Source organism: Ranitomeya variabilis, chromosome 6 (genome assembly GCF_051348905.1).
Source record: "Ranitomeya variabilis isolate aRanVar5 chromosome 6, aRanVar5.hap1, whole genome shotgun sequence".
NCBI classification, from domain to species: Eukaryota; Metazoa; Chordata; class Amphibia; order Anura; family Dendrobatidae; genus Ranitomeya; species Ranitomeya variabilis.
The window spans coordinates 574,358,404-574,378,762 of record NC_135237.1 but is presented as its reverse complement, the minus strand read 5'-3'; the positions used below and the strand labels follow the sequence as shown (position 1 = coordinate 574,378,762).

General features: G+C 42.9%; 1 protein-coding gene across 2 annotated transcripts in view; it reads left to right on the top strand.

Annotated features, from left to right (window-relative positions):
• The window catches only part of LOC143783138 (cytochrome P450 2C20-like), a 522,836-nt gene that overhangs the window by 8,197 nt on the left and 494,280 nt on the right, over positions 1–20,359 (top strand). The window contains exon 1 of one of the 2 annotated variants that reach the window (XM_077271449.1): positions 10,767–10,865. The exons of the other annotated variant lie outside the window; for it this stretch is intronic. The gene's annotated coding sequence lies outside the window, so the exon portion shown is untranslated. Of the gene's footprint in view, positions 1–10,766; positions 10,866–20,359 lie in introns of those variants that run through there. 2 annotated transcript variants of the gene reach the window in all.

Here is a 20,359-nt window from a genome sequence, read left to right as displayed (position 1 = left end):
AATAAACAAGTGTTTCACTTTTCTTTGCAACTTAACTACTCCATCCGTAGGAGGACACAAGGTGTTTATTCAGCACATTGTTTTCATGAAGTCTGCCCTCCAGCTGCGGCTCATTAATTAGCTCCTTCGGGTGGAGTCAGCCTGACAAATGAGAGGTACTGTTCAGAGTGGAGATTTATCTGGACCTCTGATAGATTGCTCTTTTGCTTAAAAGTGTAGGCCTGGTCTCTTGTTTGGCACCTTCAAGCATGGCCTAGTCTTTCTGTGCATCATATCAAGTGCCTCCGTGCATAATACTGCATCATACTGCTTTTATGCATCATATGGAGGGTCTCTGTGCATGATACTGAATCATAGTACATCTATGCAACATATTGAGTGCCTCTGGGTTATCATACGGCATCATATTGCTTTATAGTTCCTGTATGCATCATAGCGCTTCATAGTTACTTCGTGTATCATATTGCATCATATTGCTTCATGGTTCCTTTATGCATCAGAGTGCTTCATATTGCCTTTCTGCATCATATATTGCATCTCTGTTCCTATACGCATCATAGCGCTTCATATTACCTTTGAGCATTATATTACAGCATATTGCTTCATGGTTCCTATACGCATCATAGCGCTTCATATTGCCTTTGTGCATTAGATTACAGCATATTGCTTCATGGTTCCTATTCGCATCATAGCGCTTCATATTGCCTTTGTGCATTAGATTACAGCATATTGCTTCATGGTTCCTATACGCATCATAGCGCTTCATATTACCTTTGAGCATTATATTACAGCATATTGCTTCATGGTTCCTATACGCATCATAGCGCTTCATATTGCCTTTGTGCATTAGATTACAGCATATTGCTTCATGTTTCCTTTATGCATCATAGCGCTTCATAGTGACTTTGTGTATTATATTACAGCATATTGCTTCATTGTTCCTATATGCACCATAGTGCTTCATATTGCCTTTGTGCATTATATTACAGCATATTGCTTCATTGTTCCTATATGCACCATTGTGCTTTATAGTTACTTCATGCATCATATTGCTTCATAGTTCCTATATGCATTATAGTGCTTCATTGTTCCTATATGCACCATAGCGCTTCATAGTTACTTCATGCATCATACTGCTTCATTATTCCTATATGCATCATATTGCTTCATTGTTCGTGTATGCATCATAGTGCTTCAGATTGCCTATGTGCATCATATTTCTTCATAGTTGCTATATGCATTATAGCGCTTCATAGTGACTTTGCATCATATTGCATCGTATTGAATCAGATTACTTAATAGTGCCTTTGGACATCATATTGCATTATATTGCTTCATAGTTCCTATATGCATCATTTTGCATCATAGGGTTTTGGTGCCCTGTGCCTCAGGGGGTATCATTAGTGTGTCAGGCTTGGTGCTTTTTTCGCCTCTGGCGGTGAACCACTGTGTTAGACCTTCTGTCTTGTGCCTTGTGTGGCTGCACATTGTATCATCGGCCTACCACTTCACATTTTGTCTTGGGCCGCAACTCTGGATATAGAGTCCTTGTGTTTTTGGACCCAGATCCAGCTTCTGTTACTTCATTCTTTATACCAGGGCTTAGTCAAGCAAACAAATATGCTTGAATTGTCTTAGTAGAATTTGCATTTCTTCTGTTTGGAACAGATCTGTCAGGTAGATTCTACCTTGAGTGCTAAAGGCAAGTCTATTACATAATTAGCTTTATAAGATGACATATGTCATTTTGGTACATCCTATAATCCTATAAAAGGACATACTACTGTCCTGGGAATGGGAAAAATCCCACGAGTTGAAAGGAAGGATTCCTTCCTCCTTGGAATGATTTGCCCTAAAATATTAGGACCATCTACAATTTGCAGAGTTTTGGGCACTCCCTCAAAACACATTTGTTCAGAGCGGCCTATCACGTTCCCTAATCAGTCATTTTGTGTTTGTGTGTGTGTGTGTGTAGCCCATTCACTATCTCCATCTATCCCCCACCCCCTAAAGATGGCTGTGCCATCATTGTTATACAACATTGTTAATACTTGTACATTGTATCTTCCCCGCCTCATTGTAGATTGAACTCTCACGAGCAGGGTCGTTTTATTTTGCTTTAATTATTATATGGTGGTTACTTATGACTGTTGCGTTTGAAACTGTCAAACTGTAAAGCGCTGCGGAATATGTTGACTTTATATAAAGTTTATTGTTGTTATTATTGATCCTTCCCAAACTCTACATTCGGCAATCAGACAGATTCTTGTCCCATAAGTCTGTTGCGTTTTGTTTACCAGGGACATCAGCACGGCCTTCTGTACCTTGTGATGAAGTAGCAGCACTGTGCCGTGTGGCAGAGGATCTCATACTCGCGGCTCTTACAGCAGTCACGGCTCCTAAGATAAATGAAACTGGATCCAGGGCTCTTACTGTTAAGACCCCATAGTCTCACTCCTCACAGTAGATAATCTCCCTCCGTAATGGGGAAGAGACCTACTTTTTCTGTAGCCATGGAATATGGTTACTCCCACAATGGCAGTCTGGGTGTATAAAGATCCCTGAGAAGATTGCCTCTTGGGATATGTATGAGCGTAATATGCATATATGGACAAATAGGTTGACATTCTTATAATGTCTGGACTAATGACTCGAATAAATGCAGTTCCGAATAATTTCAAGTGTCGGAAGATTTTTAATAGCACCACCACATTTATTGATTCAGAGTCCGGACTCCCTGTGTCTAACATCAAGGCAAACAGGAGTGATGATCCACGTTTCTCTTTCAGCGCTTCTAATAGAAGCCCAGCATTGGTAATGGCAGGAGATATTACCTGCCGGATGGTGTATCCCTTAGTTTCAATAATATCCAACCCTTACTTGGGATTAGACATTTAAGGATTTAGAATAGACGTGATCTCCTGGATGAGTAATGTGCGTACATCCCAATGCTCTGCCATTATCCATGTACTAACTGTTATTGGTTTGATCTTTCCCAGTCCAGGGCCTCTGTCCTGCAGGTCTCCTTGTAGTACGGTAAGTTGGTCGGTAACCAAGACTTAACCTGAGCCCAGAAGTTCCGATGAAGGAACAGTCCTGTTATAAGCACATGCAGCTTATTATTGGTCGGTACAGTCCTCATTGTGTGGTGGCTGTGACTTTCACCATATTTTGCTGGGCAGTAAGGTTCTCTAACCATATTCTGGGGCGGTGATGTCTATAAGTATCTATCACAATAAATAACTTGCTGTGGTTCATTATTGGTATTGGAGTACAATGGGTGAATTTCCCTCTCTGTTTCTGATGCTTATTTCGTTTACCACATTCATACTGAAATTGGCCATTATAGATGTATATCAGACACTCACTATGGTGATTTTCTTTGCGGATCTCTTTAGATATCTATGGTTTTTCTGATCTTTCATATCATTTATACATCTAGTCTGGTTTTAGCCTGGGACTTTGATTCCTGGGCTTCTGTACCCACCCTGGGAGAGTTTCTTTGGTATTCTCCATTGTGCTGTCCTGAGGGATGTAATGGAAAAAAAGAATTAGACCTACCGGTAATTCGGTTTCGGGTCATTCCATATCAAGTGATCCAAATATGAATATTTTTTTTACCTGACGTCTTTAGATTTTTTTTATTTTTTGTTTTTTTGAAGTACAACTTTAGTTAATTACAAATTAAAAGTTTAGAATTTTTTCCTTCATCAGTTAATTTTTTACAGATTTTTAAAGTTTTAAAAAAGCGCAGATTTTGGCCTGGTATGGCTTTACATTTTTTATCATATCTCGGGCTAGAATTAAGATATAGAGGTGGGAGAGGCAGCATTTTTCTCAGAACGGTACCGGCTTTCATTTGATATGTCACAAGACTATGTTTCTTTATATTTTGTTTTGGTGAAATCAAATTAAACATTTTGATGCGCAATTCTGAAAAAAACGTATGTTTTAAAATTGTGAAAACATGCATGTGTGTTACTTGTGTCCTTATTTATATTTGTACAGGGATTCAACTTGGGACCTATCACATTTGTATTTTTTTTTAAGCCTTGAATCATCTGATTTTATGTTTGTGTGAGTTTCTTCCCTTTTTCTTTTCAAATTACAACTTATTGCATTCAACATTTATATGTAACAATAAAGAAACACAAAAAACAAATACCAAAGTGCCAGAATAAATACATCTTAATCATCATAACACAACTTGCTCAGCATTTTCAACCTGAATGCATTGAACAAGCCAAAAGAAAGAACATGATCACATCCTCAAGTGTGGTTTTCTAAATACAGTCTCGGCCTATTTTATATGTTAAAAACAAGATTAAAAGAACCAATATTTTTACCACCTATTTATACATGGAACAATTTTTTTTCTACTATATCACTAAACATGTAATTTCTGAAGTGTTTAAGAAGAATAGTCCAGTAGTTAAATCCTCGTACTATAAAATATGAACTAATCAAACAATTAATAGTAGGTTTTTACACTGGCCTGTTATCATCAATGTGTCCCTTTTAGTGGGTGAAATGTCATCTTGCCCATAAGCGCTCACTAGCAATGGCCGTTTCCATCTGTGTCAGAGTATGTGCAGCTGTCATGGTGCTCGGCTTCACCTGAATTAATACCTGATTTGTGTAACTTTTACAATGTCTGGTTTTCTTGGATACACAAAGGACGATGCTGGACCAGAAGGTGCAGAAAAGTCACTTCTACGTCTTCATTTTCACAATCTTTGGAGAGTCCAGTAGCCGTCAGCGCCGATCATATTCACAGGTCACATCACCAGTTCTGTCATCCATTGCCGATCTTGTGCCGCCTTCTACCACGTCATGGACCTCTCTGTCTATTTCTACTACATGTGATGACAGTCCGGTATTGCTGAGTCCCTGTGATGGGTTCTGCTTCCTGTAACCGATGTTCTCACAAACTCTCCTCCTCTTCGTAGTCCTGGTTTGTACAATACATGAACTGGATGTTAAGAATATTTTTCTCCCTCCATTTGAGGAGTTTCCTGGGTGATAAGATTTGGTGTGAATACGGCCTCTGGAGGCCCGAGCTGCTGGCCTGTCATCTGCTCTGCAGTCACCGTCTACCCCTGTTCAATCTCAGGTTGGGCCCTAACAAAGCTTCTCCTCTGTCCTCTCCTGCTTCTAACTCTAACATAGTAAAATAATACAGTAATATCTAACAATCATGGATTATTTGGTAAATCTAGACCCCACACTGTTAGACCACAGGCTGAACAGATCTGAGATCAAGATTTTTGAACTGACACTGTAATAGTTTTATTTTTTAAAATATGATCCCATTACGATCCCAGCTTGTATTTTGGTGCAGAAGTGGCTAGGAGCATAACAGGCAAATGTGCAGTTTTTGAAATTTTTAAATTAAACGTTTTTTTCGGAAATGCGTTTTAAAGTTTTGCGCTTGCGTTCGCATAGGTAAAATATTATTAAAGATACTCTTGTGACCTATCTGGTGAAGGCCTGTACAGTTCTGAGTAGAATGGTGTTTATTTTGTTTCTCTATCTCTTTTCTAGCCTGAGTTATGGGGAGAAATGTAAAGGCAGGCAACACCGAAATTCGCACTTTTTCCGAACTTTGAAAATCAATAAAAAATAAAAAAAAAAATCTAGAATTTTTTTTTCTTCACATTTTGCATTCTCTGACACACTATTACCAAATAACAAAATCTCAAAAGAATTAAAAATATAGTGGTAAAAATCATTGGTTCACTTGACATGGAATGACCCTTTCCAGGTAGTCCCTCAGGACAGCACCCTTAGTTCCCTCCCTTATGTTTCTCTTTTTAGGCTTGTACGGGATTAATCTACCGGCAGATCGTTCGTCCTTTGGGTCACAATGGCTCAAAATTAAGATGAAGCCGTTAAATGGATTATAACACACGTGTTTGTAAGGGCATGTTTAGACCATTTATTTCCATCCTTCTGTGGTACTTTGAAAAAACACTGGAGGGTGGAGGTGGGAGGGTCCTTTTAACCTCTCTATGATCCTGTCCCGCTATAGGTCAAAGGAAGGACATCCTCCATTGTGCTGTCCTGAGGGACTACCTGGAAACTGAATTACCGGTAGGTCTAATTCCCTTTTTTGAGGAAAGAAAAATGATTTTTTTTATTTTCACGGCTCTGCGTTGTAAACTTCTGTGAAGCACTTGGGGGTTGAACGTGCTCACCACACATCTAGATAAGTTCCTTGGGGGGATCTAGTTTCCAAAATGGGGTCACTTGTGGGGGGTTTCTACTGTTTAGGCACATCAGGGGCTCTGCAAACGTAACATGATGCCCGCAGACCATTCCATCAAAGTCTGCATTCCAAAACGTCACTACTTCCCTTCCGAGCCCCGGCATGTGCCCAAACAGTGGTTTACCCCCACATATGGGGTATCAGCGTACTCAGGAGAAACTGGTCAACAACTTTTGGGGTCAAATTTCTCCTGTTACCCTTGGGAAAATTAAAAAATTCTGGGCTAAAAAAATATTTTTGAGGAAAGGAAACACATTTATCATTTTCACGGCTCTGCGTTATAAACTTCTGTGAAGCACTTGGGGGTTCAAAGTGCTCACCACACATCTAGATAAGTTCCCTTGGGGGTCTAGTTTCCAAAATGGGGTCACTTGTGGGGAGTTCCTACTGTTTAGGCACATCAGGGGCTCTGCAAATGCAACCTGACGCTCGCAGAGCATTCCATCAAAGTCTGCATTTCAAAACGTCACTACTTCCCTTCCGAACCCCGACGTGTGCCAAAACAGTGATTTACCCCCACATATGGGGTATCAGCGTACTCAGGAGAAACTGGACAACAACTTTTGGGGTCAAATTTCTCCTGTTACCCTTGGGAAAATAAAAAATTGTGGGCTAAAAAATCATTTTTGAGAAAAGAAAAATTATTTTTTATTTTCATGGCTCTGCGTTATAAACTTCTGTGAAGCACTTGGGGGTTCAAAGTGCTCACCACACATCTAGATTAGTTCCTTGGGAGGTCTAGTTTCCAAAATGGGGTCACTTGTGGGTGAGCTCCAATGTTTAGGCACACAGGGGCTCTCCAAACGCGACATGGTGTCCGCTAATGATTGGAGCTAATAATATAGTGGCCCCCCTTCTATCATTGCAAGGTCAGCTGTACTGGCATTTAGCCGATACAGCTGAACGTGTTGATGAGGGAAGGAGCGCTGTACTACGATCCTTCCCCCATCATCCCCTTGTCAGCGTCTGATGTCACCTCCTGGCATCCACTGTCAGGAGATGAGCGGGAGCTCAGGGCACCGCTGGAACAAGAAGGAAGAGAGGTGATCAGAGGCATAGCTAGGGTTTTTAAGCTTCTGAGTGGGCCCCTAACCAGGTAACCTTGATTACAACTCGGTGACGCCCCCTAATAGTGGAGGAGAACCTCAGCAGATGACCGTGCTGTTACTGAAGATAATCTCTATATAAAGACAAAGATGGATATTACCGCCATATGGTCAGTGGTAGATACCAGCCCTGCAGAACATGTAAGAGATCACAGCACAGTTACAGATAATGTCTTACCGCTGACGTTCTTTCTGATGAAGCCGTTCACTTTTCCCGTCTTTTCCATCTGGCCCAGACCGACATGACAACTTCTTCCAGCCACGACTCGGCAGCAGAGATTGCAACAAAGACACATTTCACTTCTCATATTCCAGCCATCACCATCCAATCCCAACCTGCACAAACTCCTCATTCTGCCGATACCCCAATGCTGAGCCTCTGCTGCCGTAAGTGTCCCTAGTACTGCACCTTCTGTGTGGTTCTCTGTGCCCTCTAAATTCTAAAGCACCCCTCTATAATATAGTACTGCCGGAAACAAGTGCCCTAGAAAACTGCCTATATTTTGCCCCTAGAAAGTTTTATTGACCTCTGTGCCCCTTTGACAGTCACAGTAACCTGAGTTCCCCTATAACAATAAGTGCCCACTTTACATTTAATAAAGTCCAGAGTCTCCCCCGTTCAGCTTCCCTATACACAGTATGATGCTCTCTTATACACAGTATAATGCCCCTTCACTGTATAGTACCACCCACACAGTACACTGACCCCTTAGTTGCCCCCAAACTCTTTGATGGCTCCAACACTGTATGATGGCCCCTTCACTGTAATCCCCACACTGTACAATGGCCCCATAGTGTCCATATAGTATAATGCACCAGATCGTCCTAAATATAGTAAAATGCACTCCCCATAGGCCTACTCTATAGCACAAGACAGCACCCCATAGGCAGACCCCGTAGTATAAGGCAGCACCTACATAGGCAGATTCTGCAGTATAAGGCAGCACTCCCATAGGCAGATTTTGTAGTATAAGGCAGCACCTCCATATGTAGATCCTGTAGTATAAGACAGCACCCCCATAGGCAGATGTAGTATAAGGCAGCACCCCCATAGGCAGTTCCTCTAGTATAAGGCAGCACCCCCATAGGCAGACCCTGTACTATAACTGAGCACCCCATAAGCAGTTTGTGTAGTATAACGCAGCACCTCCATAGGTAGATCCTGTAGTATAAGACAGCACCCCCATAGGCAGATTCTGTAGTGTAAGGCTGACCTTGTGATGACAGGTTGGGGGCCCACTGCTGGCAGCGGGGCCCCCTGCCTGCTCAGGGGCCCCATAGCGGACAGCGACAGAGCAGGGAAATCTGCTCTGCTGCAGAACGTAATTGTATCGGCGCGCTGTGCACACCAATACAGTTACAGTAGCGTAGGTCCGGGTGGGCCCCCTCAGAGAACGGGGCCCTGGGCGACCGCCCCCTCTGCCCTCTGGTAGCTACGCTTCTGGCTGCAAGCCATAATCCTTAACTGTAACAGATTTCTATTGAAGCTCATCAAGAGAATGCCAAGAGTGTGCAATGCAGTCTATGCTATGCAATGTCAATGCAGTCCAAACTTTCTCCTCTCCAATCCATCTTGAATGCTGCAGCCAGAGTCATATTTCTGTCCAGCCGCTTCACCGATGCCTCCATCTTGTGCCAGTCATTACACTGGCTACCCATTCGCTACAGGGTCCAGTATAAACTCATCTCTCTCGCCCACAAAGCCCTCCACGTTCTGCACCGTCTTATATCTCCTCTCTCATCTCTGTCTATCGCCCTACACGTGCCCTCCGTTTTACAAACGACCTAAGACTTAAGGTACCGTCACATTAAGCGACGCTGCAGCGATAGCGACAACGATGCCGATCGCTGCAGCGTCGCTGTTTGATCGCTGGAGAGCTGTCACACAGACCGCTCTCCAGCGACCAACGATGCCGAGGTCCCCGGGTAACCAGGGTAAACATCGGGTTGCTAAGCGCAGGGCCGCGCTTAGTAACCCGATGTTTACCCTGGTTACCAGCGTAAAAGTAAAAAAAACAAACAGTACATGCTCACCTGCGCGTCCCCCAGCGTCTGCTTCCTGACACTGACTGAGCTCCGGCCCTAACAGCACAGCGGTGACGTCACCGCTGTGCTTTCACTTTCACTTTAGGGCCGGATCTCAGTCAGAGCAGGAAGCAGACGCTGGGGGACGCGCAGGTGAGCATGTACTGTTTGTTTTTTTTACTTTTACGCTGGTAACCAGGGTAAACATCGGGTTACTAAGCGCGGCCCTGCGCTTAGTAACCCGATGTTTACCCTGGTTACCAGTGTAAAACATCGCTGGTATCGTTGCTTTTGGTGTCAAACACAACGATACACGGCGATCGGACGACCAAATAAAGTTCTGGACTTTATTCAGCGACCAGCGACATCACAGCAGGATCCTGATCGCTGCTGCGTGTCAAACTAAACGATAGTCACGGATCGCTAGCGATATCGTTTAGTGTGACGGTACCTTAACATCCCCTGTAATCCGAACCTCACACCTCCGTCTCCAAGACTTCTCTCGTGCTGTGCCAGCTCTCTGGAATGCACTTCCCCGGACGATCAGGCTGATACCTAGCCCCGACCTATTCTAGCGCGCTCTACAAACCCATCTCTTCAAACAAGCCTACCACATCAACTACTCAGTAAACTAACTTTGCCCTGTTCCCTCTCTCCAAATATTACTCTGAATCTGCCCCCTACTATTCATCTGTCTCCACACCCTCCATGCACACGATAACTGCACTGGATACTGGACTATTGCACTTAAACACACGGCTGATGACCGGATCATGCAGCTTTGTATGAAAATCCCTATGTATTATAATTGCCAGACCTGAAATAACGAGCACTTTTCACCTATTGTGTCCCCCCATTTCCTTGTAGATTGTAAGCTTGCGAGCAGGGACCTCACCCCTAATGTCACTGTTTAAATTGTCTTAACTCGTACTGAATTTATTGTTTGTACTTGTCCCCGCTTAATTGTAAAGTGCTGAGGAATATGTTGGCGCTATATAAAGATTATTATTATTAATGCAGTCGTCAAAACAAGAGGTGGCTACATTGAAGATCCTAGAATATAAGACATATTTTCAGTTGTTTCACACTTTTTTGTTAAGTATATAATTCCACATGTGTTAATTCATAGTTTTGATGCCTTCAGTGTGACTGTACAATTTTCATAGTCATGAAAATACAGAAAAATCTTTAAAAGAGAAGGTGTGTCCAAACTTTTGGTCTGTACTGTATGTCACACAAAATACTTAATAAGTAACATTTCCCACATGTCTACTTTACATCAGCACAATTTTGGAACCAACATTTTTTTGTTAGGGAGTTATAAGGGTTAAAAGTTGACCAGCAATTTCTCAAGTTTTACAACACCTTTTTTTTAGGGACCACATCACATTTGAAGTCACTTTGAGGGGTCTATATGATAGAAAATACCCAAGTGTGACACCATTCTAAAAACTGCACATCTCAAGGTGCTCAAAACCGCATTCAAGAAGTTTATTAACCCTTCAGGTGTTTCACATGAATTTTTGGATTGTTTAAAAAAAAATGAACACTTTTTCACAAAAAATTTACTTTAGCTCCAATTTGTTTTATTTTACCAAGGGTAACAGGAGAAAATGGACCCCAAAAGTTGTTGTACAATTTGTCCTGAGTACGCTGATACCCCATATTTGGGGGTAAACCACTGTTTGGGCACATGGCAGAGCTCAGAAGGGAAGGAGCACCATTTGACTTTTCAAAAATTGACTGAAATTGAGATGGGACGCCATGTCGCGTTTGGAGAACACCTGATGTGCCTAAACATTGAAATCCCCCACAAGTGACACCATTTTGGAAAGTAGACCCCCTAAGGAACTTATCTAGATGTGTGGTGAGGACTTTGACAGACCAAATGCTTCCCAGAAGTTTATAATGTAGAGTCGTAAAAATAAATCATATTTTCCCTTCCCCCATGACGGCACACCTGAGAGAGGGGATCGCCCAGCCAGGACAGGAAACCCTACTGAAAATAAGGGAGTTGGAAGTTTCGCCCCCAGCAGTTCGCCCCCAGCAGTTCGCCCCCAGGTACACTTCGCCCCCGAACATTTCGCCCCCAGCAGTTCGCCCCCAGCAGTTCGCCCCCAGGTACACTTCGCCCCCGAACATTTCGCCCCCAGCACTTCGCCCCCGGACGTTTCGCCCCCAACAATTTGCTCCTGGATCTTTCGCATCCGGGAAAGACCTGTCTGAACTGAACATTGGCAGGTTTGCTTATCACTAATAATACACCATATGAGTCTAAGATATATAATTCTGATCAAATTAGTTTTTTTATTTTAAAACTTTGTTTTCTAGATGAGTAATTTTACAAACAGACAGGAAAATAGTAGGATTTCATTGGTTACTAAGGAGGTCGTGCCCCCTTGGTAGCAGAACGGATCCTGGCTCCCTATGATACATTCAGGGTTGCTTGTTCACAGCCCTATGCAAAGCTCCCCTTCACCCTCCGCTCATGTGCTCTGTCCTGGACAAGAGGAGGGCTCCCCCTGCCTGTGTAAAGCCATTACAGGATGGAACACATAGGGGGGCTTTGCAGAGGGCTGTAAACCAGCAGCCCTTTATACATCATAGGGAACATATTGCTAGTTGCATGCTCCTGTGCAGCCACACCCTCTAGAATCCATCCACAAGTACTGCTACTAAGGAGAAACAACCTCCTTAGCAACCACTGAAATCCTGCAGCACATGGAGCTTTAACTTGGATGAGACTTTTCACACAGAAGTGAAGCTGCTGGAAGGTCTCCTTTGGAAATTAATATCATGGGCACAGGTACTATAACATAACATTTTTTGTAGAGTTATGCTTTAACTGTATGTATCAAAACTGTTTAAACAAGAAACATAAAAAGGTATAGAGGGGAAGGATTAGAGAAAAAGAGAAAATACAAATTACAGGTTATAATGCTTGAATTATTTTACAGCTAAGAACACTGCTCTCAAAACATACAATATGTGACCATGAACTAAAATTCAAAGCTGTAGGCAATGCCTCTCAGATAATCCATCAAGCTTCTATTATTGAAATCTTGCACGATACGTTTAACCCTTGCTGAAATTGCAGCATACTTTTTGTTTCTTGCAGCGATGGGATTTCCTGCCATTATCTGAATTATTTCAAAACTATGGAGCTCTTGCTGATGTTTCAGACAGTTAACCCCTTCCCGACATTTGACGTACTATCCCGTCGAGGTGGGGTGGGCCCGTATGACCGCCGACGGGATAGTACGTCATAGCCGATCGGCTGCGCTCACGGGGGGAGCGCGGCCGATCGCGGCCGGGTGTCGGCTGCATATCGCAGCTGACATCCGGCACTATGTGCCAGGAGCGGTCACGGACCGCCCCCGGCACATTAACCCCCGGCACACCGCGATCAAACATGATCGCGATGTGCCGGCGATGCAGGGAAGCATCGCGCAGGGAGGGGGCTCCCTGCGGGCTTCCCTGAGCCCCCCGCAGCAACGCGATGTGATCGCGTTGCTGCGAGGGTCTTACCTCCCTCCCTGCCTGCTCCAGACCCGGATCCAAGATGGCCGCGGATCCGGGTCCTGCAGGGAGGGAGGTGGCTTCACAGACGCCTGCTCAGAGCAGGCACTGTGAAGCAGCCTGTACTTCTTGCAGATCGGTGATCTGTCAGAGTGCTATGCAAACTGGCAGATCACCGATCTGTATTGTCCCCCCCTGGGGCAAAGTAAAAAAGTAAAAAAAAAAATTTCCAAATGTGTAAAAAAAAAATAAAAAAAAATATTCCAAAATAATGAAAAAAATATATATATATTATTCCCATAAATACATTTCTTTATCTAAATTAAAAAAAAAAAACAATAAAAGTACACATATTTAGTATCGCCACGTCCGTAACGACCCAACCTATAAAACTGCCACACTAGTTAACCCCTTCAGTAAACACCGTAAGAAAAAAAAAAAAAAACGAGGCAAAAAACAACGCTTTATTACCATACCGCCGAACAAAAAGTGGAATAACACGCGATCAAAAAGACTGATATAGATATCCATGGTACCGCTGAAAACGTCATCTTGTCCCGCAAAAAACAAGCTGCCATACAGCATCATCAGCAAAAAAATAAAAAAGTTATAGTCCTGAGAATAAAGCGATACCAAAATAATTATTTTTTCTATAAAATAGTTTTTATCGTATAAAAGCGCCAAAACATAAAAAAAATGATATAAATGAGATATCGCTGTAATCGTACTGACCCGAAGAATAAAACTGCTTTATCAATTTTAACAAACCCGGAACGGTATAAACGCCTCTCCCAAAAGAAATTCATGAATAGCAGGTTTTTGGTCATTCTGCCTCACAAAAATCGGAATAAAAAGCGATCAAAAACGGTCACGTGTCCGAAAATGTTACCAATAAAAACGTCAACTCGTCCCGCAAAAAACAAGACCTCACATGACTCTGTGGAGCAAATGTGGAAAAATTATAGGTCTCAAAATGTGGAGACGCAAAAACTTTTTTGCTATAAAAAGCGTCGCTGGTTTCACACTTCCGTTTTTGTCTGCAGCGTTTTTTGCACAAAAAACGCATGCGTTTTTTCCCTATATTTAACATTGAAAACGCATGCGGTTTTTTTGTACGCGTTTGGTCGCGTTTTCAAACGCATGCGGTTTTTTTCTGCATGCGTTCATTTTCAGAAATACAACCTGCAGTATTTTCTTGCGTTTTTAAGCACATGCGTTTGTTTGCGTTAAAAACGCATGCATTTTTATCGAAAAAAACAGAAAACACACTGAAAAGCCACCCACCACCATCAAGGTGATAAAGGGATCCAAACCCTAACCCTAACTCTACCCCTAACCTCACCCCTAACCGTTTAATGAACATTTTCTGACAGTCATAGTGCCACGTATTTCAGTGCCACGTATTTCAGTGCCACGTATTTCAGTGCCACGTATTTCAGTGCCACGTATTTCAGTGCCATGTATTTCAGTGCCACGTATCACGTGTTTCAGTGCCACGTGTTTCAGTGCCACGTATTTCAGTGCCACGTATCACGTATTTCAGTGCCACATATTTTAGTACCACGTATTTCAGTGCCACGTATTTCAGTGCCACGTATTTCAGTGCCACGTATTTCAGTGCCACGTATTTCAGTGCCACGTATCACGTATTTCAGTGCCACGTATTTAAGTGCCACGTATCACATATTTCAGTGCCACATATTTCAGTGCCACGTATTTCAGTGCCACGTATTTCAGTGCCACGTATTTCAGTGCCACGTATTTCAGTGCCACGTATTTCAGTGCCACGTATCACATATTTCAGTGCCACGTATTTCAGTGCCACGTATTTCAGTGCCACGTATTTCAGTGCCACATATCACACATTTCAGTGCCACGTATTTCAGTGCCACGTATTTCAGTGCCACGTATTTCAGTGCCACATATTTCAGTGCCACGTATTTCAGTGCCACGTATTTCAGTGCCACGTATCACGTATTTCAGTGCCACGTATTTCAGTGCCACGTATTTCAGTGCCACATATTTCAGTGCCACGTATTTCAGTGCCACGTATTTCAGTGCCACATATCACATATTTCAGTGCCACTTATTTAAGTGCCACGTATTTCAGTGCCACGTATTTCAGTGTCACGTATTTCAGTGCCACGTATTTCAGTGCCACGTATTTCAGTGCCACGTATTTCAGTGCCACGTATTTCAGTGCCACGTATTTCAGTGCCACGTATTTCAGTGCCACGTATTTCAGTGCCACGTATTTCAGTGCCACGTATTTCAGTGCCACGTATTTCAGTGCCACGTATTACGTATTTCAGTGCCACGTATTTCAGTGCCACGTATTTCAGTCACGTTTAGGGTTAGGGTTAGGGGTAGGGTTAGGGGTAGGGTTAGGGGTAGGGCTAGGGTTGGAGGTAAAGTTAGGGTTGGGGCTAAAGTTAGGGTTAGGGTTTGGATTACATTTACGTTTGGATTAGGGTTGGGATTAGAATTATGGGTGTGTCAGGGCTAGGGGTGTGGTTAGGGTTACCGTTGGGATTAGGGTTAGGGGTGTGTTTGGGTTAGGGTTTCAGGTAGAATTGGGGGGTTTCCACTGTCCAGGCACATCAGGGGCTCTACAAGCGCGACATGGCGTCCAATCTCAATTCCAGCCAATTCTGCGTTGAAAAAGTAAAACAGTGCTCCTTCCCTTCCGAGCTCTCCCGTGCGCCCAAAAAGGGGTTTACCCCAACATATGTGTTATCAGCGTACTCGGGACAAATTGAACAACAACTTCTGGGGTCCAAGTTCTCTTGTTATCCTTAGGAAAATAAAAATTTGGGGGGCTAAAAATCATTTTTGTGGGAAAAAAAAGATGTTTTATTTTCACGGCTCTGCATTATAAACTGTAGTGAAACACTTGGGGGTTCAAAGTTCTCACAACACATCTAGATAAGTTCCTTGGGAGGTCTAGTTTCCAATATGGGGTCACTTGTGGGGGGTTTGTACTGTTTGGGTACATCAGGGGCTCTGCAAATGCAACGTGACGCCTGCAGACCAATCCATTTAAGGCTGCATTCCAAATGGCGCTCCTTCCCTTCCGAGCTCTGTCATGCGCCCAAACAGTGGTTCCCCCCGACATATGGGGTATCAGCGTACTCAGGACAAATTGGACAACAACTTTTGGGGTCTAATTTATCCTGTTACCCTTGTGAAAATACAAAACTGGGGGCTAAAAAATCATTTTTGAGAAAAAAAAAAAAAATTATTTTCACGGCTCTGCGTTATAATCTGTAGTGAAACACTTGGGGGTTCAAAGCTCTCAAAACACATCTAGATAAGTTCCTTAGGGGGTCTACTTTCCAAAATGGTGTCACTTGTAGGGAGTTTCAATGTTTAGGCACATCAGGGGCTCTCCAAACGCAACATGGCGTCCCATCTCAATTCCAGTCAATTTTGCATTGAAAAGTCAAATGGCGCTCCTTCCCTTCCAAGCTCTGCCATGCGCCCAAACAATGGTTTACACCCACATATGGGGTATCAGCGTACTCAGGACAAATTGCACAACATTTTTTGGGGTCCAATTTCTTCTCTTACCCTTGGGAAAATAAAAAATTGGGGGCGAAAAGATCATTTTTGTGAAAAAATATGATTTTTTATTTTTACGGCTCTGCATTATAAACTTCTGTGAAGCACTTGGTGGGTCAAAGTGCTCACCACACATCTAGATAAGTTCCTTAGGGGGTCTACTTTCCAAAATGGTGTCACTTGTAGGGAGTTTCAATGTTTAGGCACATCAGGGGCTCTCCAAACGCAACATGGCGTCCCATCTCAATTCCAGTCAATTTTGCATTGAAAAGTCAAATGGCGCTCCTTCCCTTCCAAGCTCTGCCATGCGCCCAAACAATGGTTTACACCCACATATGGGGTATTAGCGTACTCAGGACAAATTGCACAACATTTTTTGGGGTCCAATTTCTTCTCTTACCCTTGGGAAAATAAAAAATTGGGGGCGAAAAGATCATTTTTGTGAAAAAATATGATTTTTTATTTTTACGGCTCTGCATTATAAACTTCTGTGAAGCACTTGGTGGGTCAAAGTGCTCACCACACATCTAGATAAGTTCCTTAGGGGGTCTACTTTCCAAAATGGTGTCACTTGTAGGGAGTTTCAATGTTTAGGCACATCAGGGGCTCTCCAAACGCAACATGGCGTCCCATCTCAATTCCAGTCAATTTTGCATTGAAAAGTCAAATGGCGCTCCTTCCCTTCCAAGCTCTGCCATGCGCCCAAACAATGGTTTACACCCACATATGGGGTATCAGCGTACTCAGGACAAATTGCACAACATTTTTTGGGGTCCAATTTCTTCTCTTACCCTTGGGAAAATAAAAAATTGGGGGCGAAAAGATCATTTTTGTGAAAAAATATGATTTTTTATTTTTACGGCTCTGCATTATAAACTTCTGTGAAGCACTTGGTGGGTCAAAGTGCTCACCACACATCTAGATAAGTTCCTTAGGGGGTCTACTTTCCAAAATGGTGTCACTTGTAGGGAGTTTCAATGTTTAGGCACATCAGGGGCTCTCCAAACGCAACATGGCGTCCCATCTCAATTCCAGTCAATTTTGCATTGAAAAGTCAAATGGCGCTCCTTCCCTTCCAAGCTCTGCCATGCGCCTAAACAATGGTTTACACCCACATATGGGGTATCATCGTACTCAGGACAAATTGTACAACAACTTTGGGGGTCCATTTTCTCCTGTTACCCTTGGTAAAATAAAACAAATTGGAGCTGAAATAAATTTTGTGTGAAAAAAAGTTAAATGTTCATTTTTATTTAAACATTCCAAAAATTCCTGTGAAACACCTGAAGGGTTAATAAACTTCTTGAATGTGGTTTTGAGCACCTTGAGGGGTGCAGTTTTTAGAATGGTGTCACACTTGGGTATTTTCTATCATATAGACCCCTCAAAATGACTTCAAATGAGATGTGGTCCCTAAAAAAAAATGGTGTTGTAAAAATGAGAAATTGCTGGTCAACTTTTAACCCTTATAACTCCGTCACAAAAAAAAATTTTGGTTCCAAAATTCTACTGATGTAAAGTAGACATGTGGGAAATGTTACTTATTAAGTATTTTGCGTGACATATGTCTGTGATTTAAGGGCACAAAAATTCAAAGTTGGAAAATTGCAAAATTTTCAAAATTTTCGCCAAATTTCCATTTTTTTCACAAACGCAAGTTATATCGAATAAATTTTACCTTTAACATGAAGTACAATATGTCACGAGAAAACAATGTCAGAATCGCCAAGATCCGTCAAAGCGTTCCAGAGTTATAGCCTCATAAAGGGACAGTGGTCAGAATTGTAAAAATTGGCCCGGTCATTAACGTGCAAACCACCCTTGGGGGTGAAGGGGTTAATGAACCGGTATATATTTTGGAAAAGAGTACCACATGTTTCTCGAAAGCTACGGTGCCATCCTTCGACATCATTATTTGTTCGCTGTTGATCATTCAATGTTCGCTCATACACATTCCAGAATTGAATTGGAAACAAAGGTGCTTGACGTCCTCTGCGATTCATTCGACCGATATAGCTGTCTTCAAAATAGTTAGCAATAGGTATTGCTTCTTGTGGAAAGTCAGGATCTTCCACCAACTCTTCAAATGATTGCACAACATTCTGTGGTGGTAGAAAGGCCAGGGCAGGTATCATGCGTATCCAACGGGCAAATTCATGGTCACCTTGGTATTGCATCTTGAGTCCTTCATTTTGAGCTTTACGCCAAACCGACTGTGATAGGTGGAAAAAGCCACCAGTCTTCACAAGGTTGGGGAACTCACTTTCAAATGCCTGTATTGCAGCTAGTTCAAAATCCAACATCAGGTTGTCTGGCTGCAGTCCAGGCTGCAAGTTCTTCAGCTCTTGCAGCAACCTCTGGTATGTAGAACGGCTCTTGTCTGTCAGCACGGTGTACACTAGCGGAACAACAAGGCCGCTGTGGACTACATGGATTGTGTAAAGTTGCCTAAACAAGGCTGGTGTAGTGAAAAACATGCAATCAGCAAACCACTCTTTACTTTGTGCCAGTAGATGGAGATTGTCTCTTGTTCCAAATATCAACATACGGCTGTGTCCATTTCCTAATTTAAAATGAAAGTATTAGTAGAGGAAATAACAGAAAAAGTGTAACAAGCAGCAGAGAATTTTGGGATAAATTCACAAAAAAAAATATCCTAATCAGAAGCCTCTGTTCATATCTCACATTAAAAACTCACATTTTTCTCCAGATTTTCGGATTTCATAATAAAAAAAAGAAGCAAAATCTAGTGTGAAGGGGCCAACCAATAGTTTTTTACAACATATATTGTCCCAGTGGAAAATGATATATTTTTGTTTAAAATTAAAATTACTTCCAAACTTGAAATAGGTCACATTTTTAGGGTACCTTTAGACCCTTCAACTAGACGGCCGTTTAGCACGGCCGATCGCCGCCATGCTGAACAGCTGTCTAGTTGACAGCCGCATCCAGACGCGGCGTGCGGCTAGACGTCTGAATGAACGACTGGGAGGGCCGCCCGCCTGAATGAGGTGTTCCATTCAAGCGGATGGGCGTGCTAGTCGTCGGGTGGGCAGGGCGGACGTTCGTGACTATGCTGTCTCAGAGAGGATTGTGCAGGATGCAAAAAACGCCAGTAAAATCACCAGTGTGCTTTTGGCCTAAGGCATAACTGAATGGTCCATTAATTAAGCTGGGGTCATATGCAGCATTAATGTGTAAATCCCATCCACATGCTGATGAAAAAATTTTGTTTACAAAAAAAAAACATGCAGTGCAGCATGTCAATGTATGCTGCCATTATACAAAGAAAATTCCAGCCATTCAGATAAGAGGCTGAAATCCTGCACCTAAATCCATAGTTAAGTGAAGATTTTGATACAAAATTAGGGTACCACAATAGTGGCCACAATTGCAGGCACAAATAAATTCCTGTGGGATCTGCAGTTGCTACCGCAATTACAGCCGCTGCGGAGATGCCGCTCCGCAATCCCCTTCCATCAGTGGGCACGAGGCCTCAGGCTTTATCCAGACAAGCTGGATTTACAGGCGTATTCCGTGCTGTGTTTCCTGAATGAAACCCGCCCTTTCATGTCTATGGTGCGGGTTACGGGCAGATTCCGGCTGGGGCCAGAAAACGCCCCACCGGAAAATAGCTTCAAAGCTATTTTCCGGCGGATCCCGTGCTTAACTTGCCCATTCAAGGGAATGGGCAAGAGAGAAACCTCCTGAAAAATGCCTGCAAACCACTGGAAAAACGCTCGGTTTAGGCAATAGCAAGGCATGGCCACGCCCATAGCAGAGCTTGGCCACGTCCCCTATTTGCAGAAGCGTTTTGCCAAAGCGCTTAAAAAGTGCTTGCAAGTAGCAGGCAAAATGCCTCTGCAAATCATGGCGTATC